At 51.4% G+C, this 17,241-nt stretch overlaps 1 protein-coding gene across 4 annotated transcripts in view; it reads left to right on the top strand.

The window, feature by feature from the left end:
- LOC113877632 (secreted and transmembrane protein 1A-like) overlaps nucleotides 1-17,241 on the top strand; it is a 62,303-nt gene that overhangs the window by 26,719 nt on the left and 18,343 nt on the right. For 2 of the 4 annotated variants that reach the window (XM_027517916.1, XM_027517918.1), the window contains exon 1: nucleotides 5,516-5,780. The exons of 1 other annotated variant lie outside the window; for it this stretch is intronic. The gene's annotated coding sequence lies outside the window, so the exon portion shown is untranslated. Of the gene's footprint in view, nucleotides 1-5,515; nucleotides 5,781-6,142; nucleotides 6,314-17,241 lie in introns of those variants that run through there. One more of the 4 variants, XM_027517919.1, reaches the window with a different exon arrangement.

Genomic DNA, 17,241 nt, shown 5'->3' with positions numbered 1-17,241 from the left:
TTGTGAGTTACCCTGGATGATCTGGAGGGGTCTCTGACGGGGACTCGACCTGAAGGCCATGTGGCTGGCCCCCAGCTCCTCCCCAGGCTCGCCCTAGAGTGTGGCAGGAAGGCTCACTCCAACCTGGAGCTCATCCACACCAAGAGGGGCTCTCTAAGGAAATTAACACAAAATCACCAGTACAAGTCCTGGGACAGAAGCAAATGCTTATTTGGAATGAGAAAAGAAATCACACATTTTATAAAGCATCCGAAATATCCAGGAAGTAACAGTATTTTAAAATTAACTGACACCACAGACCATTCTTTTTTTTTTTTTTTTGGCTGCATAATTTCACTGTCTCCTCTTTGGTGGCCTCTTCAGACGACCACAAAAGAGCACAGAGAAATGTCATTCTTATGAAAGCACAAGTCTGGCCGGAACAAGACGTTTATGATGGAGCAGGATGGGCTTGGCCTGCTGGGGTGTGAAACAAGTGCCTTGGCGCCCTACAAACACAGGAATTTCAGGAAATTCTAGTTTTCAAAGTCTCACACAGAAAGAAAGATGGGCAGCAGAGGGTGGGGGTGGGGGTGGAGTTGGTGCAGTTATAATTGTGTCTGACTGCATTGTGGAGAGCACTCCCGAAAGTGAAATGTGTGTTGACCAGCATGGGCGAGTACCACAGCCTCTGCCAACAATCTCACATCTTATACACCTCAGCTGATGCTGCCAGGCACCGAAGGACACAGGTCCCTTTCGTCCACCCCTTGAACCACACATCTCACAGCTTCCTGTGATGAAGCCAGAGAGCCCGCCCAGAGCAGGGGGCGTGTAGGGAAGAAATCTGTACCTGGAGGCCAGAATGATTGCAAATGTAGTGGTTTAAAACAACAGCAATTAATTTTTTCACAATTCTGGAGGCCAGAAGTTCAAAACCAGCGTAGGGTCAGTGCTTCCTGGAGGCTCCGAGGGAGAACCTGCCCCAGGCTTCTTCCAGCTCCTGGTGGTGCCAGCGATGCGTGCTTCCTGGGCTTGTGGCCACGTCTCCACACTCTCTGCCCCGTCACCGCATGACCTTCTCCCAGTATCCAAAATCGTCTCTCCTTGTAAGCACATCAGTCGTATCAGGATTAAGGCCAGACAGGATGGTTTTGTCTTGACTACATCTGCAAAGACCCTGACTCCAAATAAGGTTCCGTTCACAGGTCCGGGTGGATGAATTTGGGGGAGTACCATTCACCCTTGGCCTTTCCTGGTCCCTTAGCAGTAAAGAACCCTCCTGCAACGCAGGAGCCGTAGGAGACATGAGTTCGATCCCTGGGTCAGGAAAATCCCCTGAAGGAGAGCATGGCAACCCGCTCCAGTATTCTTGCCTGGAGAATCCCATGGACAGAGGAACCTGGTGGGCTACGGTCCATGGGGTCACAAAGAGTCAGACACGACTGAAGTGACTAAGCACATACGTTTTCAACCTCAGCTCACCATTCCTCTCCCAGATAGATAGCAAAACCTTCATTGATCTTAGAGACACTGGCACACCCATCAATAGACCTATCAAATCAACCAAATGTATTGTCAGGTCAATTTGCTCTTAACCAAGTCTCAGAGATGCTCTGGGCCAGACTGAGGCCTCCTGACACGCAAGCAGACTGGAGAGAGACAGGGGTCCGGATCACTGCGCTTACACATCTTCACCAAGTTTTACATCATATGCGATGCCCCAGGCCTTGGGAGCCTCTGAGGCCTGATTGTCAGAACCACATAGTAAAACCGCCTTGGCCCACTGGATAGGATGTTTCCAGGAGATGTTGTCCTTCCTGTGTTCCAGCTCAAACCCCCTACACACAACTTCTAGACACCGAGAGTGGATGGTTATTCCTATACAGCAGGTGTGATGGGGCCCAGTTCCTTGCAGGGCAGCACAGATCCCAGGTCAAAGACCCACCTCAGCCCCACACCCTGAAGCTTCTCTGAGAGTCTGCTGCGGGTCTCTCAACCATCAGAGCTGAGACCACCCCAGGCCTCTACCCCACAGTGGATCTTTCCAGCCCTACCTCATACCACATTGCTGTGGGGTCAGCTCTGGGCTCTACAAGGAGGGCATGCCCAGTTCAGGGTCAGTGGGTGCTCAGCCTGAAGAACACATCAGGCAGTGCCCTACAGATGCCTGACTGATGTAACCACATTAAGATCGAAAGACCCATGGACACCCCAGACTCAGTCCTGCTTAAGAGGAGATTTACCATCCTCTTTTATCCACCCTGGGCCAAGAGGAAGGCAGAGGAGGGGACTCAGCCTCCAGGCCACAGTCCTCCAAACAAGGAGGGGATGCCAGCCCCAGTGGGCCCAGAACGCCTGGGGAGAACCTGGCTGCTGTGGGAGCCTCGGCCCTGGGACAGCTGCCACGCTTCCAGCCCCTCAACCCAGGGTCCCACAACTACAGACTGAGGCCCATGTGGTCACCATTGTCCTGGCCTCCCTACAACACCCCAGGCTGGGAAGCACTGACCTCTCCACAACAGCCCCGGTAGCCATTAACAATGAATGAGGCCTTGGGCCTGGAGAGGAACAATGGTGAGTGGCCCAGAGACTGAGACATGGGGCCCACTGCAGCATCAGGAGAAAGGGACACAAATACCTATAAGTGAGAGGGAAGTTCTCTGTCAGATGGATTTTTTCCCATCTGAGACTCCAGGGAAGCCATAGAGTGACCCTCAAACATGCCTTTGCATCTGGCTGACCCTCCTCCAGTGTCTGGGTTTCCCAGCCACATCCCATGGCCACACAGACCAACTGGGTTTAACCCATTCATTTCCTTGGAATGTAGCAATTTTTTTTCTTTCATAAAGTCTATGTGGGCAGCTATCAGCTGAAACCAGATATAGCAAAATGTCCATCTTCCCATCACGGCTGAAAGCCACCTATTCTTGCAAAGGGTTCTGGTTTCAGACCACCTGCCCTCCCAGTTCATGCTGAGCGTGTCCTCATGTAGGAAGAGAGTGGCTGTGGGGTCACGCCCCTTGTCTCACGGGTGCCTCAGGCAGGCAGGGTCACTGCAGGCTGGGTGGGGGGTGGCAAATGAGGGGGCTGAAGGGACTGGGCGCCTGTCAGCACTGTCACTGAGAGTTGTTTGCCATCGATGGCTCCCTGCTCCCACCACTGGCAGAAAGCTCAGTCTTGTCACTTCAGCAAGAGTCAGGCCGTGACCTCTGCCAGCAGCCCAGTGTGCCATGGGCGTGGCCCTGTCGGTGCTCCCCGCCCTGCTGCCTAGAGACATGTGGAAGTCGGGGTGCCTGTGGAGTTGGGGCCACAGACTCCCCTGCTGGAAGGTTCCCAGGGAGGGAAGGCAGCAGCACGCCTCTGCTTAGATTCCCTCTGACTCACGCCCGCTGCCTCCCCAGTGCGCAGGTTGGGGGAGGCACACCTTCCACCCTGGCTTTCAGGTCTCCGCAGGTCCCCCTGCCACCACCTGCAGGAACGGATGCTGCCCTGTGAGCCAGGCTGGGGTTCCCCTGGTTCCCGTGAGGCAGAGAGAGGGCCTGAGCCCTGTGACCTGGGCCCAGCTCCCCACCCCTGCCTACCAGGCCACCAAGGGGACTTAGGATTCATGCTTCTGGGGTGCATGGGTTAAGGAAAGTCTCTGATCCTAAAGGCCTGAGTGATGCTGATCTGGTGAAACCTCTCACTCTGGCCCCACCTGAGAAACAGAGGTGGCCCCTCGGATATGGAATCCATTAGCCATAGACCTTCGCTTAAATACACCAAGCACCAAAGACGTAAACCTGGGTGCTTCTGGTAGACTTTCTTTTTTTCTCTCACCACCTGTAAAAAGAGCATCTCCTTCAAAACACACATTCCAGGAAGCTAATAGAAAAGGCTGAGGATTAAACATTCTGGGCAAACCATAGCAATGCGGCCTCAGTGACTGGCGACCTGCCCTCATGGAGACCGGGCTCGTCACTGGCTGTCATCTGAGTGAACGGCTGAGGCGCTTGATGAATAACACGTGTTTTCAGTTTAAAACCATTTCTAAGGTTTATTTCAGTTTGTTTGTTTTGAAGTCAGAGAAAACCCCAACTCATACGGAGAATGAGCTGGGAGGTTCAAACATTCGACACAGGCACAGGTCACACTCACTCAGCTTGCGCTCCGTGACGGTCCTGTCCACAGGCTGTAGACGGGCCTGCACTGGAGAAACCGCAGGACGTATGTGGGCAGCTCTCGTCACCGCCACGGACCCCGCTGCTGGACACGGTGCGGGATGCCATGAGGGGACATCCTGAAGGGAATCACGAGGGGCCCAAATAAGAGACACTACGAAGCGATAATCATGAGAGGATGCCACGAGGAGACACCATGAGGGAAACATCATCAGGGGATGTCATGAGAGGACACCATGAGGGCAGCCGTGAAGGGAACATCATGAGGAGCCGCCATGGGGAAACCGTTGGGTACACTATGAGGGGAACAGGATCAGGGACGCCACGAGGGGATAGTAAGGAGGAGACCCTGCGAGGAAAGAAACATCATCCGGGGAAGCCAGGAGGGAACAACCTGAGGAGATGCCATGAGGAGAATTTCAAGGGGAACAGCCATGTGGGGATCTTGAGGGGAACTGTGAGAGGATTCTCTGAGGGGATATCAGGGGAGTGTGCCATGAGGGGACATTGACAGATACACAAACTGCCCCACGGAGGCATAGCCACGCCTCCTACTTTATGCCCCTGTTCCTGCTGTGCGTTGCACTTTTGTTTAAAGACCCACGACTAGACAAAACCAGCATGTAAACACAAGACTGAATCACACCCATAAATCTTTGGGTGGTGGGAGGATTATGGAATCTGAGGGATTCCAGGAACCCTTGGCCTGCCCCACTGGCCTGTGGCAGGGCCCTCAAGTTCCTGGGGATCCCAATGACATGGAGGAGCAGCCCTGGGGCTGCAACATCCGCTCCCAGGCCTGGGACTCTGGTACTGACTTACTGTTTGCCAATGGCATCCCCTGGTGGTGACTTCAGGCTGCATGGATGGGTGTGTCCCCACCCCAAACTGCAGCCTCCAGAAAGGAGCCCCAGCCCAATGCCAGCCTGGCTCTCATCAAAACCGAAACTAAGCGCCCATCCTTGGAAACGCTGAGAACTCCCGACTCTTATCTGTGTGGCCTCTGTTTTCTGATCTGTGGAATCAGGATGCTGCGTCCTCAGCGTCCATTGTTCTCTCCCGGCAGAGCCCTGTCTGGTGGGTTGGGAACATGTGGAAGCCATCCCCAGGCCAGCTCTGCTGCATCAGCAGCCCCACAGACCTGCTGTGAGTGTGCAGGTGTGTCACGTCTGTGAGTGCGGGTGTGCAGTGTCTAAGTGTGCATGCATGTGCCCCTGGTGTTAGGTGTGTTCCCAGGGCCCTTGGAGCAGGTACCATGGTTCCAGGATCCCTCGTGCCTTGGCCAGGTCTAGTGACTGCAGGTCAATAGAAGACCTGATTAATAACCACAGGACCTTGAGAGGCAGAGGGCTGGACCCCAAAGGCAGGAACCACACACTTAGAGGACTGAGAACCAGATGTTGGCTAAGGCCACTTTTGGGAAGGATTTTCTGCTTATCTGCGATTTCCAAGGCTTCTAAAATGAACATGAACTTCTGTGGAAATAAGAAAACACACAACTGTAACATTCTCAGCCAGTCTGTAGCCTATGTCCACAGTCTGGGTGAAGCAGAGACACGGAGAAGCATCAAGAAGGGCAGAGGGGCGACCCATCCAGCCTTCCCCTGCAGATGGAAACCCCAGGCGGTGCAGAAGCCTGTGAGTGGGGTGCGGGTGTGTGGGTGCTATGTCTCTGTTCTGGTTCGACAGCAAAGGGGCGGGGGCGGTGTTAGGGAAATGACAATGGAGGAAGGCTTGTTCAGGTTTCAGTGTCCGGAGAACAGGCCTCTGACTGACTTCTGATCTTGCCTGGGCTATGTGCCTGCTGGCAAACACACAAATTGTTACCAGTAAGTAAGGGGCACTTTGGATAAGAAAGGGCATGGGGCTTGGATTTTCTTGAGCCCCTGGAGTTCTGGCCAACTCCCTGGGGTCTGGAAAATCTCGTGACTCACAAGGTGAAACAAACAACAATGTAAAAGGTGAAGGAAAACCAGAGCTGCATTGTTGCACACCCACAGATGATGGTGTCAGCTGCACCCTGGGATTCCAAGTGGGAGCCTCCAAAACCGCAACTTGAAGTCTCCCCTGCGTGATGCGGACCTTTTCCCAACTGGGACTCCATATGGCTGTTACCGAGGGACCTTCCAGCTCTGTTTACATCTGGATGTTGGTTGGCCCCATGTGGTGATGTATGTGCTGTTACTTTTCTCTATGGTTTCTATTTCTCTTCTTTTAAGGGCTGTATATTGAAATTAAGCCAAATATTCTTCTAGTAAATATTGAAAATGTTTATTGTGTGAAAAGTGGTTTCTTTTGTTAATGAATCCTTTGAACCAAAAACAAAAGTAAATCAGCAAAATGGTGAGGGGCGGGGATGGCTCCAAGGTCACCCAGCCAGATGTGATGCGGCACCATCCTTGAGGACTGTTTTACCTCTCTGTGACAATTGAGATTCTCTGCAATCTCAACAGACTGTCCTGGCAGAATTGGTGCCCATGAACACTCCCTATGATGCCGAAAAAAGTGATACTGCGGCAGGAGATGGTTTCCAAATTGGGTCCTGGAGCTCATCTTTGTACTAAGACTCCAGGAACAGTCATGCTTGTCTGGGGTTCATCCCGTGCCAGGCCGCACAGGACATGTGTGTACTTACCACAGGGCATCCAACCCCGAGACAGTGTGAGGCCAGTGCTGAGAAACTTCAAAACAGCCGAGTTCATGCCAGACTGCTGGGGCTCAGGGCCCCCACAGCTGGGTGTGGCCTCTCAGTGGACTCCAGCCTGGGTCAGGCCCCCTGAGAACTGGAGAAACAGAAGGTGCCGTGTCAGAGTCCAAGGCCCTGAATCCTCAGCCAAAGGTCACTCTCATGTGGAGAAACCTCTGCAGCCTGTTCAGGGTCTGGCGTTGACTGGTTCACACCCTGGGCATCTTGCCCTGAAAATGACACTCTCTGCTCTAGCTTTTCGGTCACCACCAGAAACATCCACGACTGAGCATCGTTTCTGCTTTGGCTCAGTCGCTTCATTCTTTCTGGAGCTGTTAGTAATTACCCTCTGCTGGTCCTGCTCTTGCCCAGTATCATATTGGACACCTTCTGATCTGGGGGCGGGGTCGGGTGGGGGGCTCATCGGGTATCATACTTTTTGCCTTTGCATACTGTTCATGGGGTTCTCATGGTAAGAATACTGGGAGGAGTTTCCATTTCCTCCTCCAGTGGACCAATTTTGTCAGAACCCTTCACTATGTCCTGTCTCTCTTGGGTGGCCCCATGTGGCATGACTCACAGCTTCACTGAGTTACACAAGCCCCTTCACCACGACAGGGCTGGGATCCATGAAGGGGTTAAGAAGGTGTATGTGCCATAATCACGATGCTGGAGATTCTTAAAGGTGCTTTCTCAAACCCCTCAGCAGAGGCAGTGGCTGGTGTGCGCTCTTTTGGTGGAGTATGCTTCTTGGGATTTGGTGGCAATTCCTTTTCATTCTTTCCTGATTCTGCAGAAAGAGAAATTGCAGGAGCAAGTCCTCGGAACACTCCAGCTTTTAGAAACACAGTCTTCAGTACCCCGGCTCGTTTTTGCTGCCGTAGAAAGGAGGTCACTATAGCGGTGACTCGGGAGTGGGCTGGGTAATTGGCCTGGTGGATGGAGGTCACACCCTAAAACACAATCTCTTCACATCCAAGCCTTTCGAATAGATCGAGTAATGGGGCAGAGTGACACGCTTCCCTGTGGAGGGATGGGGCCTGCCTGGGGAGGAGGAAACGTGCCTTGTGCCAGCCACCCCACGCACGGCCCTTGCTTAAAGCTGCACATTCTGCCTCTTTTTGAAAAGCAAGACTGTGGATGTTGGACTCTCCGGACATTTGGGCTAAAATGTACTCACACACTCAGACCCAGACGATGCAGGAATTCTCTGTCAATTTAAATGCCATTTCTCAAGAATCGAAGTTTAAAAGTCGTTTATATCAATGGCTTAGGGAAATAGGAGTTGTGGGTTGTAGAAGATGTTTCCCCTTTTGCAACAGTCTTATAATTAGGAAGGAGAAGGCAATGGCACCCCTCTCCAGTACTCTTGCCTGGAAAATCCATGGACAGAGGAGCCTGGTAGGCTGCAGTCCATGGGGTCGATAAGAGTCAGACACGACTGAGCGACTTCACTTTCACTTTTCTCTTTCATGCATTGGAGAAGGAAATGGCAACCCACTCCATTATTCTTGCCTGGTTAATCCCAGGGACGGCGGAGCCTGGTGGGCTGCCGCCTATGGGGTCACACAGAGTCGGACACAACTGAAGTGACTTAGCATAAAATTAGGAAAAACGCTAAGAAAGAAGCTATTAAACCATGTACGTGGTCTCCAATCTAAGCTACAGACAAATGAGACAAGGAAGCTCATTGCTCAGGTGTTAGGAAACCAATACCGAGAGGACCAGGAATGCGGTGCAGGAGGTAATAGAATCACTCACTAATTAAAGCCATTGCTGTCCCCCACCCCCCAGGCTTGGCTTCCAAGCCACTGCTGGAGGAAACAGGAGAGACAGGGTGGAAATGGCAAAAAGGGGCCAGGCTAGTTGCTGCCCTGATTCTGGTCACTTGTGTTTGAAGGAGGAGGAGGAACTTGCTGCTTTTGCAATATGTTGCCAAGCTCCACATTTCTTCCCTGTGATCTTGACACTCCAATGTATCCTGATCCCAATGTATCACGGTGGATCACTGTGGATTTTTTTAGACACTCATCCTAAGGCCTCCCATTCTCTGGAAACCCTTCCACACCTGTGCCATAGGCGCCCTCTGCAGTGTGACTTACAGGTTCATCATGCCCTCGCCCCGGGGGACAGGTGTGCTTTCCAGGCTCCCCTAAGGAAACTGGTCAAAGGAGTATCCCAAAATAAAACCTGGCAGGGAAAGTGCATCAGATGTCGGGTGGGTGAGCTGTAGAAGGAGAGAGAGATGAAGAAAGTTTGTGAGTTGATGGCCAGGGCAGGACGGTGGCAGCAGCCAGCCCGAGGAATCACAGGAGACCTCACAGAGGGGCCTCAGCCCTGACGACCCCTTTTCCCTGGCCAGCAGGTGGGGGCCCATTCCTCCAGCTCTGGTTTCCTTTTGTGTGTCCTGAGGCTCCAGTATCTTCCATCCCTCCAACCACTGGGACTCAGAACTGAAATAGAAACCCAAATCTCACTTTTCCACCATGAGGACAGGTTAACCTGAAGCCCCTCAAAGGAAACACGAATCAGAAAGTCAGAATGCTTTAGCTCTAATGAAAGAAAAATGTGAGTCCTCTGGGCGTCTCAGGCCTTGATACCCCAGTGCTGTGCTGTGATCTGCCCTGACTGTGTGTCCTGCAGGGTGATAGAGAGAGCTCTGGCCACTGATCAGCCCTTGAAGCTGGGGGCCCCTCTCCCTCTGGGTTCCAGCCACAGGGGAAGGTTTTGCCCCTGGGAGGGCTGGCCCTAGACCTACCTGTGGAGTGGGGTTGGACCCACCTGAAACAAATCCGTGGCCACCAGGTTTGTGAGGTGTGGGCCAGCATGTGGCATGGCTCCTGGACACCTCCCCCCGTGCGGTCCAGGAGCAGCAGCAGCTGGTGAGCAGCACACAGCATCGCCGCTGTCCAGACCTGAAGAACAAAGCCACATGTGACCAGGTGCTCCAGGGATGCACAGGCAGGAGACAGGTTGATCACAGCAGGCACGGTCCTGAGATCTGATGTGGTCTCCTGTGTGTTTTTGAGCGGTGGACTGCCCTCTCTTCTGCAGCAGTGCTTAATTCTAAAACAAATTCTAAAGTTCTCCTGACAATTTTAACTCTAAACCTGTCATGGAGCTTTATTCATTGTCTGACTCCAGGATAGCAGGGATTGCTCCCAGCCCCGTGGCTCCATGGCATGCACCATGTGAGCCTACGTGAGCCCGTGTTTGTGAGAGCGCCCGGCTGTGGGTCAAGTTGAGCCCGAGGGCAGTGGCCACCGTCATGGGCCAGGTGGGCTAACGGAAGTGCACGGTGAGCCCAGCAGGACAGCACCGGGTGCTTTGGGGCAGCCTCCAGCCACACTGAGCTCCAAGGTCTAGTCACTCTGCAGAGTCTCAAAGCTATCTAAGTAAAGACTAAAGAAAAGACAAAAAAGAAAAAGATACATGCAAGTTGTGTTGAAGTCTGTTTTGAGAAAAAGGTGTAGATCTGGGTTGGAAGGAGACACAGGGCAAAAGTGACCCAGGCACTCCCTATCCTCCATGAACTGCCCTGCAACACGACAGCGACACATGCAGCCAGAGCAAGCCCTGTAAGGTATAGTTCAGGCCAAGGCAGAAAAAGGAAAGACGACCTCAACAGACATTCAGTTCAGGTCAGTTCAGTCGCTCAGTCGTGTCCAACTCTCTGCGACCCCATGAATCGCAGCACGCCAGGCCTCCCTGTCCATCACCAACTCCCGGAGTTCACTGAGACTCAGGTCCATTGAGTCAGTGATGCCATCCAGCCATATCATCCTCTGTCGTCCCTTTCTCCTCCTGCCCCCAATCTCTCCTAGCATCAGTCTTTTCCAATGAGTCAACTCTTCACATGAGGTGGCCAAAGTACTGGAGTTTCAGCTTCAGCATCATTCCCTTCAAAGAAATCCCAGGGCTGGTCTCCTTCAGAATGCACTGGTTGGATCTCCTTGCAGTCCAAGGGACTCTCAAGAGTCTTCTCCAACACCACAGTTCAAAAGCATCAATTCTTCGGTGCTCAGTCTTCTTCACAGTCCAACTCTCACATCCATACATGACCACAGGAAAAACCATAGCCTTGACTAGATGGACTTTGTTGGCAAAGTAATGTCTCTGCTTTTGAATATGTTATCTAGGTTGGTCATAACTTTGCTTCCAAGGAGTAAGCGTCTTTTAATTTCATGGGTGCAGTCACCATCTGCAGTGATTTTTGAGCCCAGAAAAATAAAGTCTGACACTGTTTCCACTGTTTCCACATCTATTTCCCATGAAGTGATGGGACCGGATGCCATGATCTTCGTTTTCTAAATGTTGAGCTCTAAGCCAACTTTTTCACTCTCCACTTTCACTTTCATCAAGAGGCTTTTTAGTTCCTCTTCACTTTCTGTCATAAGGGTGGTGTCATCTGCATATCTGAGGTTATTGATAATTCTCCCGGCAATCTTCTTTCCAGCTTGTGTTTCTTCCAGTCCAGTGTTTCTCATGATGTACTCTGCATGTAAGTTAAATAAGCATGGTGACAATATACAGCCTTGACGTACTCCTTTTCCTATTTGAAACCAGTCTGTTGTTCCGTATCCAGTTCTAACTGCTGCTTCCTGACCTGCATACAGATTTCTCAAGAGGCAGGTCAGGTGGTCTGGTATTCCCATCTCTTTCAGAATTTTCCACAGCCTATTGTGATCCACACAGTCAAAGGCTTTGGCATAGTCAATAAAGCAGAAATAGATGTTTTTCTGGAACTCTCTTGCTTTTTCCATGATCCTGCAGATGTTGGCAATTTGATCTCTGGTTCCTCTGCCTTTTCTAAAACCAGCTTGAACATTAGGAGGTTCATGGTTCACATATTGCTGAAGCCTGGCTTGGAGAATTTTGAGCATTACTTTACTAGCATGTGAGATGAGTGCAATTGTGCAGTAGTTTGAGCATTCTTTGGCATTGCCTTTCTTTGGGATTGGAATGAAAACTGACCTTTTCCAGTCCTGTGGCCACTGCTGAGTTATCCAAATTTGCTGGCAGATTGAGTGCAGCACTTTCACAGCATCAGGTTACCTTTATTCAGGCAAGGACGGGTGAAGTCGGACTAACGACCAGGCTGAGCTTGGAGAGGGATCAGGGAGGCTCCATATTTATAGGGAGGTTTGTGCAGGTGATAAGGGAAACGTTCATCAGCCGGGATGTTTTGGGTAGTTTTTGGTTGAGATGGCATTGCAGTTGGGCAGGGGGTGATAAGTCTTCTGGGCAGGTGTAGGGGGTGGAAGGTTTCTGGACAAGGGGTGATAAGTCCCAGATAGATGCAACCAGCCTGGAGCATCAGGGCGGGACCTAAAGTTCTGTTTTGTTTTCTCTGAAATTAGATGATTCAGCAAGGGCCTTTGAGACTCTTGTTTTCTTTTCTTGGCCCAAAAGACTCCTTCATTCCAGACCTGAAATCATTGTAAAAAAATGGGAAAAAGGTGCCATATCTCTCTGGCTACTTCTTGCTGGATTGGGGCAACGAGTTGGGTCTGGAATGGAGGATCGTCCTAGGGCCCAGGGTCTCCTTTTTCTGAGCTTGGGGTGAGGCTCTCGAGAAGAAAAATGGTCTTGACCTGATCTTGAGAGATGGCCCGAATCCGTTCTTGGAGAAACCTTTGAAAGAGATTGAAGAAACAGGGTCCAAATAAGAGGAATAGAATGATAAGTACCAGTGGTCCCAGGAGGGAGCAACCAAGGGAACTGCTTTCGGGGACTGTAAAGGTTTTGTAACTCTTTTCTGCGGCGTTCAATTCTGTCTCTAAGTTCTTTGACTCTGTCCTGGACTACACCCGTTTCATTAACAAAATAGCAGCACACTTCTCCTAGGAAAAGGCAGGGCCCTCCCTTTTCTGCGGTGAGAAGGTCCAGGGCTCGCCTATTTTGAAGAGCCACAGAAGCTAATGAGTTAATTGGTCTTTGGATTGAAAGGAAGGACTCCACTCCCTGCTGCATGTCTTCATTAAGTTCTTGGGACAGCTTGTAGTAGAATTGGGCAGAGGTCGAGCTGCCTCCAATCCTGGTGCCTACGGCTGCTGCTCTGCCAGTCCCAATCAGGAGGGGGGCTATGACGGCTCGTCTTTTCCTGGGTAAAGTTCCCCTTGTGGGGAGACTCTTCTTCTCCCTCTTCTTCTTTGAGGAATGTTAGGCCCGGGGTCAGGAAGACCAAGATGCAAGGTCCAGGGGGTCCAACGGGAGACACGAGTATGTGCAGGTCCCGCAGAGAGTGAGGATTCCCGGATGGTGCAATTGTTTGTGCTGTTCCAGAGAACCCAAGTGGAACAGAAGGTGGAGTGGAGTTTGTAAGACCAGTGTAGTTGGGACTAGACTAGTTGATACAGGTTAGGTGTGAAGAGGCTGAGAGAAGGACATTGTCAGAGACTGGCCCAATGAGTTGTGTAGTTTTTTGTTGGGAAGGGGAGGTGTAGTTGCCCTGTAAAAGCCAGGTTGAATGTAAAGGAATTGTTATGACGGTGAGGGAGATAGTGACATGCATATCTTAGACTGGGATGTGTGTTGTGTGTACTGGAAGAATTGGAAGGAAGAGTTGAGAAGGCAGGTAAGGTGTTGGTTGCCAGAGGGAGGTTTTAGGACAGGCCGTAATTGGGAAAGGAGGTCTAGGCATTTATAAGGCTCAGGAGTCGCCTGTACCTGGGAAATTATGTTCTTGATGACTTGTTCTTGTTTCTTTTCCCGATTTTGATCTAGTACCCCGCCCCCCGACTGAGTATCCCCAGTGAGTAATGGGATAGAAACATATGTTTCTTCCATTTGGCTTATGGCAGGTACTAATGAAATTCCCTCTCTGTTGTACTTGAATAGTGAGTAGGGATTTGGACTTCCTGCCCCTGAGGTTCATGGTGCATGGTTTTGGAGCTGTATTATAACATGAGGAATGTACATAGGAATAAATGTCAGAGCAGGGGCAGGGAGTAGCCAGAAGGCTGGGGAGTGCAGCAAGGATGAGGAGCAGAGGAATCATGGGCTGTTAGTTAGGCAGTGCAGAGGAAATAGCACCCTGGGAGTAGAACACAGCTAGCAACGTAGGCGATACCCACGGAAAGACGAAGGCTAGGTGGCCAGTCCTGAGGGAGACAGTTACTAGGCCTACAGCAAGGATTAAGCTTAAGAGTGCTGTTATAGTTAGAGAGACAGGGAGAGGCCAGTGAGGGCGAGGGGAAAGGCCCCAAGTTGGTGGTGGTTTGAGTCTGAGGAGGAACACTGTTTATTAGGATGTAGAATGATGTAGAGAATGAGAGTAAAGAAATCAATTTCGTCTGGAGTCAGGTTGCAGAAGGTTCCCTGGAGCCACAGTTGAGACACCAGTGTAGTCAGGTCTTTGGAGGAGGTTCCTGTCGGGGCGCTGGTCCAGAGCTCTTGTAGTAGTTGGGTCAGGAACAGTTGCAGGCTGAGAGTCCAGGTCATTCAGTGCCTTCTTGGATGGTGGACAGAGGTTGTCGCTGGGTGAATTTTAAGGAGGTGGGTTCTGTGAGGGAGACCCGATAGGTGTCATTTAAGGAGGGCAGTGCAGGATCGGAGGTGACCCACTTTAGGCGAGACGGGTGTACCCAGGAGGTGACCTCGAGTTTATCTGCAGTTGGGGTGAGGAGGATGATTTTGAATGGTCCCTGCCACTTTGGGGTTAGGTCACCCTGGGGATTATCAGACAGACAGACTGTGTCCCCAGTTTGTAAAGGGGGCAGGAGGACTTGGGGATCAGGGGCAGGCAAGAAGTGGTTGACGTATTTCCAGAGGGCATTGCGGAGTTCTGCCAGCAGAGGGGAGTGTAAGAAGCTTGGTATGGGAGGGGGTTCACGGCTGCGTCCAGGAGGGAGCACGGGCCTTCCACACATCACCTCAAAGGGGCTCAGCCCCAGGGGCTTTTTCGACAAAGCCCGTATTCAGAGGAGAACACTTGGCACAAGTTTAGTCCAATCCAGATGTACTTCGAGGGTTAGTTTGGTAAGGGTTTCTTTGATTTTTCTATTCATCCTTTCTACCTTTCCTGAGGACTGGGGACAGTATGTAATGTGAAATTTCCAGGGTATCTGTAAGAATTGGACAAGTTGTTGGGTGACCTCGGATGTAAATTCCGGGCCGTTATCAGACTGTAGGGATGAAGGCAGGCCAAACCTGGGGATAATTTTTGTGAGGGGGATTTGGGCCCCGGTGTGGGCTCTTGTGTTTGTGGTGGGAAATGCTTCTACCCACCCCGAAAAGGTGTCCACAAGGTCCAGGAGGTATCTGACTCTCCGGACCGGGGGCATATGAGTACAGTCTATCTGCCAATCCTGTGTTGGGAGGCTGCCTCGCATCTGATGGGTTGGAAAGGATGTCAGTTTAAGGTTGGAATTGGGGTTAGTACGTTGACATGTTTGACAGGAGCAGGTAAGGTTATCTAAATATTGTTGGTCAGCATTGGATATGGGGAAGTGGTTACGGAGGAACTGTCGGAGTGTCTTGGATGAGGGAGGAAAAAGTGAGTGTAGATAAGAGAGGATTTCTGTGGTGGAGGGAGGGTCGGGTGGAGTCAGAGCTAGGATGACAGGGGACTGGAGGGAAGGATGGGACAGGGCTGTCTCCTTTCCTTCTGGTCTGCAGCATTGTTATAGCTGATACGACACTTCCCTTTTGATGCCCCTACAGTGGAGGATGGCGGCTTTGTTTGGTAAGAGTGCTGCCTCTAGGAGTTTGTGGATCAGGTCTGAATTAATAATGGGGGTCCCTTTTGGGTTAGGAAACCTCTTTCCCTCCATATTAGGATGTTTGAGTGAAGTATGTTATAGGCATATTTGGAGTCTGTGTGGATGTTAACCCTTAGATTTTTAGCCAGAGTTAAAGCTCTGGTGGCTTCCCAGTTAAAGGCTTTCCTGGTGGCTCAGAGGATAAAGCGTCTGCCTGCAAAGCAGGAGACCCAGGTTTGATCCCTGGGTTGGGAAGATCCCCTAGAGAAGGAAATGGCAACCCACTCCAGTATTCTTGCTTGGAGAATCCCATGGACAGAGGAGCCTGGCGGGCTACAGTCCACGGGGTCGCAAAGAGTCGGACAGGACTGAGCGACTTCACACACACACACTCAAAGCTCTGGTGAGAGCTATCAGTTCTGCCTGTTGGGAGGTGGTGTGAGGTGGCAGAGGTGAAGCTTCAGTTGTCTGGGTTCCGTGATTGTGACAAAGGTCCCCTGGATGATGGCGTATTCTGCTGCAAAGGGTGGGATTTTTGAGAGCTGCCATCAATGAACCAGTGTTGGGTGTCTGGGTCTAGGATGGGCTGATCTGTTAAATGTTGGAAGGGGTTTTGGGTAAGATCTACTGTTAGGCTGCAGCTATGTAGGAGGGAGTCTGTTGTAGAGGACGTGGGTAATAAGCTGGCGGGGTTAAGGGAGAGCAGGGGGAGAATGAGAGCTGAGGGTCGAGGAGAAAAGTATGTAGGACCTGTACCCTGGAAGGGGAAGGGAGAGGAAAGCCCGATGTGATAGTAAGTCTCCGAAGGTGTGTGGAGAAACAGACTGTTAAAGGGGCATGCCTAGAGGGTTTATTTGCTTTGGGTACGAGGGCTGCAATAGCAGCTATGGCCTGTATACAGGGAGGCCAGCCCTTGGTCACCAATGTCAGCTGGTTTTGATAGATAGGCTATGGGAGCCCAGGTGTCTCCAGCCCGCTGACACAGAAGTCACAGGGCCTGTCCTTGGTTGGAGTGTGCAAAGAGAAAGAATGGTCTGGTGTGATCTGGCAGGTGGAGGAGTGTGGCACTCGGAGGAGGCTCTGGGTGAGCTGGCAAAGAGGATTGGCCGTGAGGAGGGGTTTTAAAAAGGGGCTCATCCGGACATCCTTTAGTTGCCTCACAGAGAGGCTTTGCAGGATCGGAGGTGACCCACTTTAGGCGAGACGGGTGTACCCAGGAGGTGACCTCGAGTTTATCTGCAGTTGGGGTGAGGAGGATGATTTTGAATGGTCCCTGCCACTTTGGGGTTAGGTCACCCTGGGGATTATCAGACAGACAGACTGTGTCCCCAGTTTGTAAAGGGGGCAGGAGGACTTGGGGATCAGGGGCAGGCAAGAAGTGGTTGACGTATTTCCAGAGGGCATTGCGGAGTTCTGCCAGCAGAGGGGAGTGTAAGAAGCTTGGTATGGGAGGGGGTTCACGGCTGCGTCCAGGAGGGAGCACGGGCCTTCCACACATCACCTCAAAGGGGCTCAGCCCCAGGGGCTTTTTCGACAAAGCCCGTATTCAGAGGAGAACACTTGGCACAAGTTTAGTCCAATCCAGATGTACTTCGAGGGTAGTTTGGTAAGGGTTTCTTTGATTTTTCTATTCATCCTTTCTACCTTTCCTGAGGAACTGGGGACAGTATTGTAATGTGAAATTTCCAGGGTATCTGTAAGAATTGGACAA

Source organism: Bos indicus x Bos taurus, chromosome 19 (genome assembly GCF_003369695.1).
Source record: "Bos indicus x Bos taurus breed Angus x Brahman F1 hybrid chromosome 19, Bos_hybrid_MaternalHap_v2.0, whole genome shotgun sequence".
In the NCBI taxonomy this organism is placed as follows: Eukaryota; Metazoa; Chordata; class Mammalia; order Artiodactyla; family Bovidae; genus Bos; species Bos indicus x Bos taurus.
Note: the sequence above shows the minus strand (reverse complement) of the source record. Positions and strands in the feature narration are given on the sequence as shown.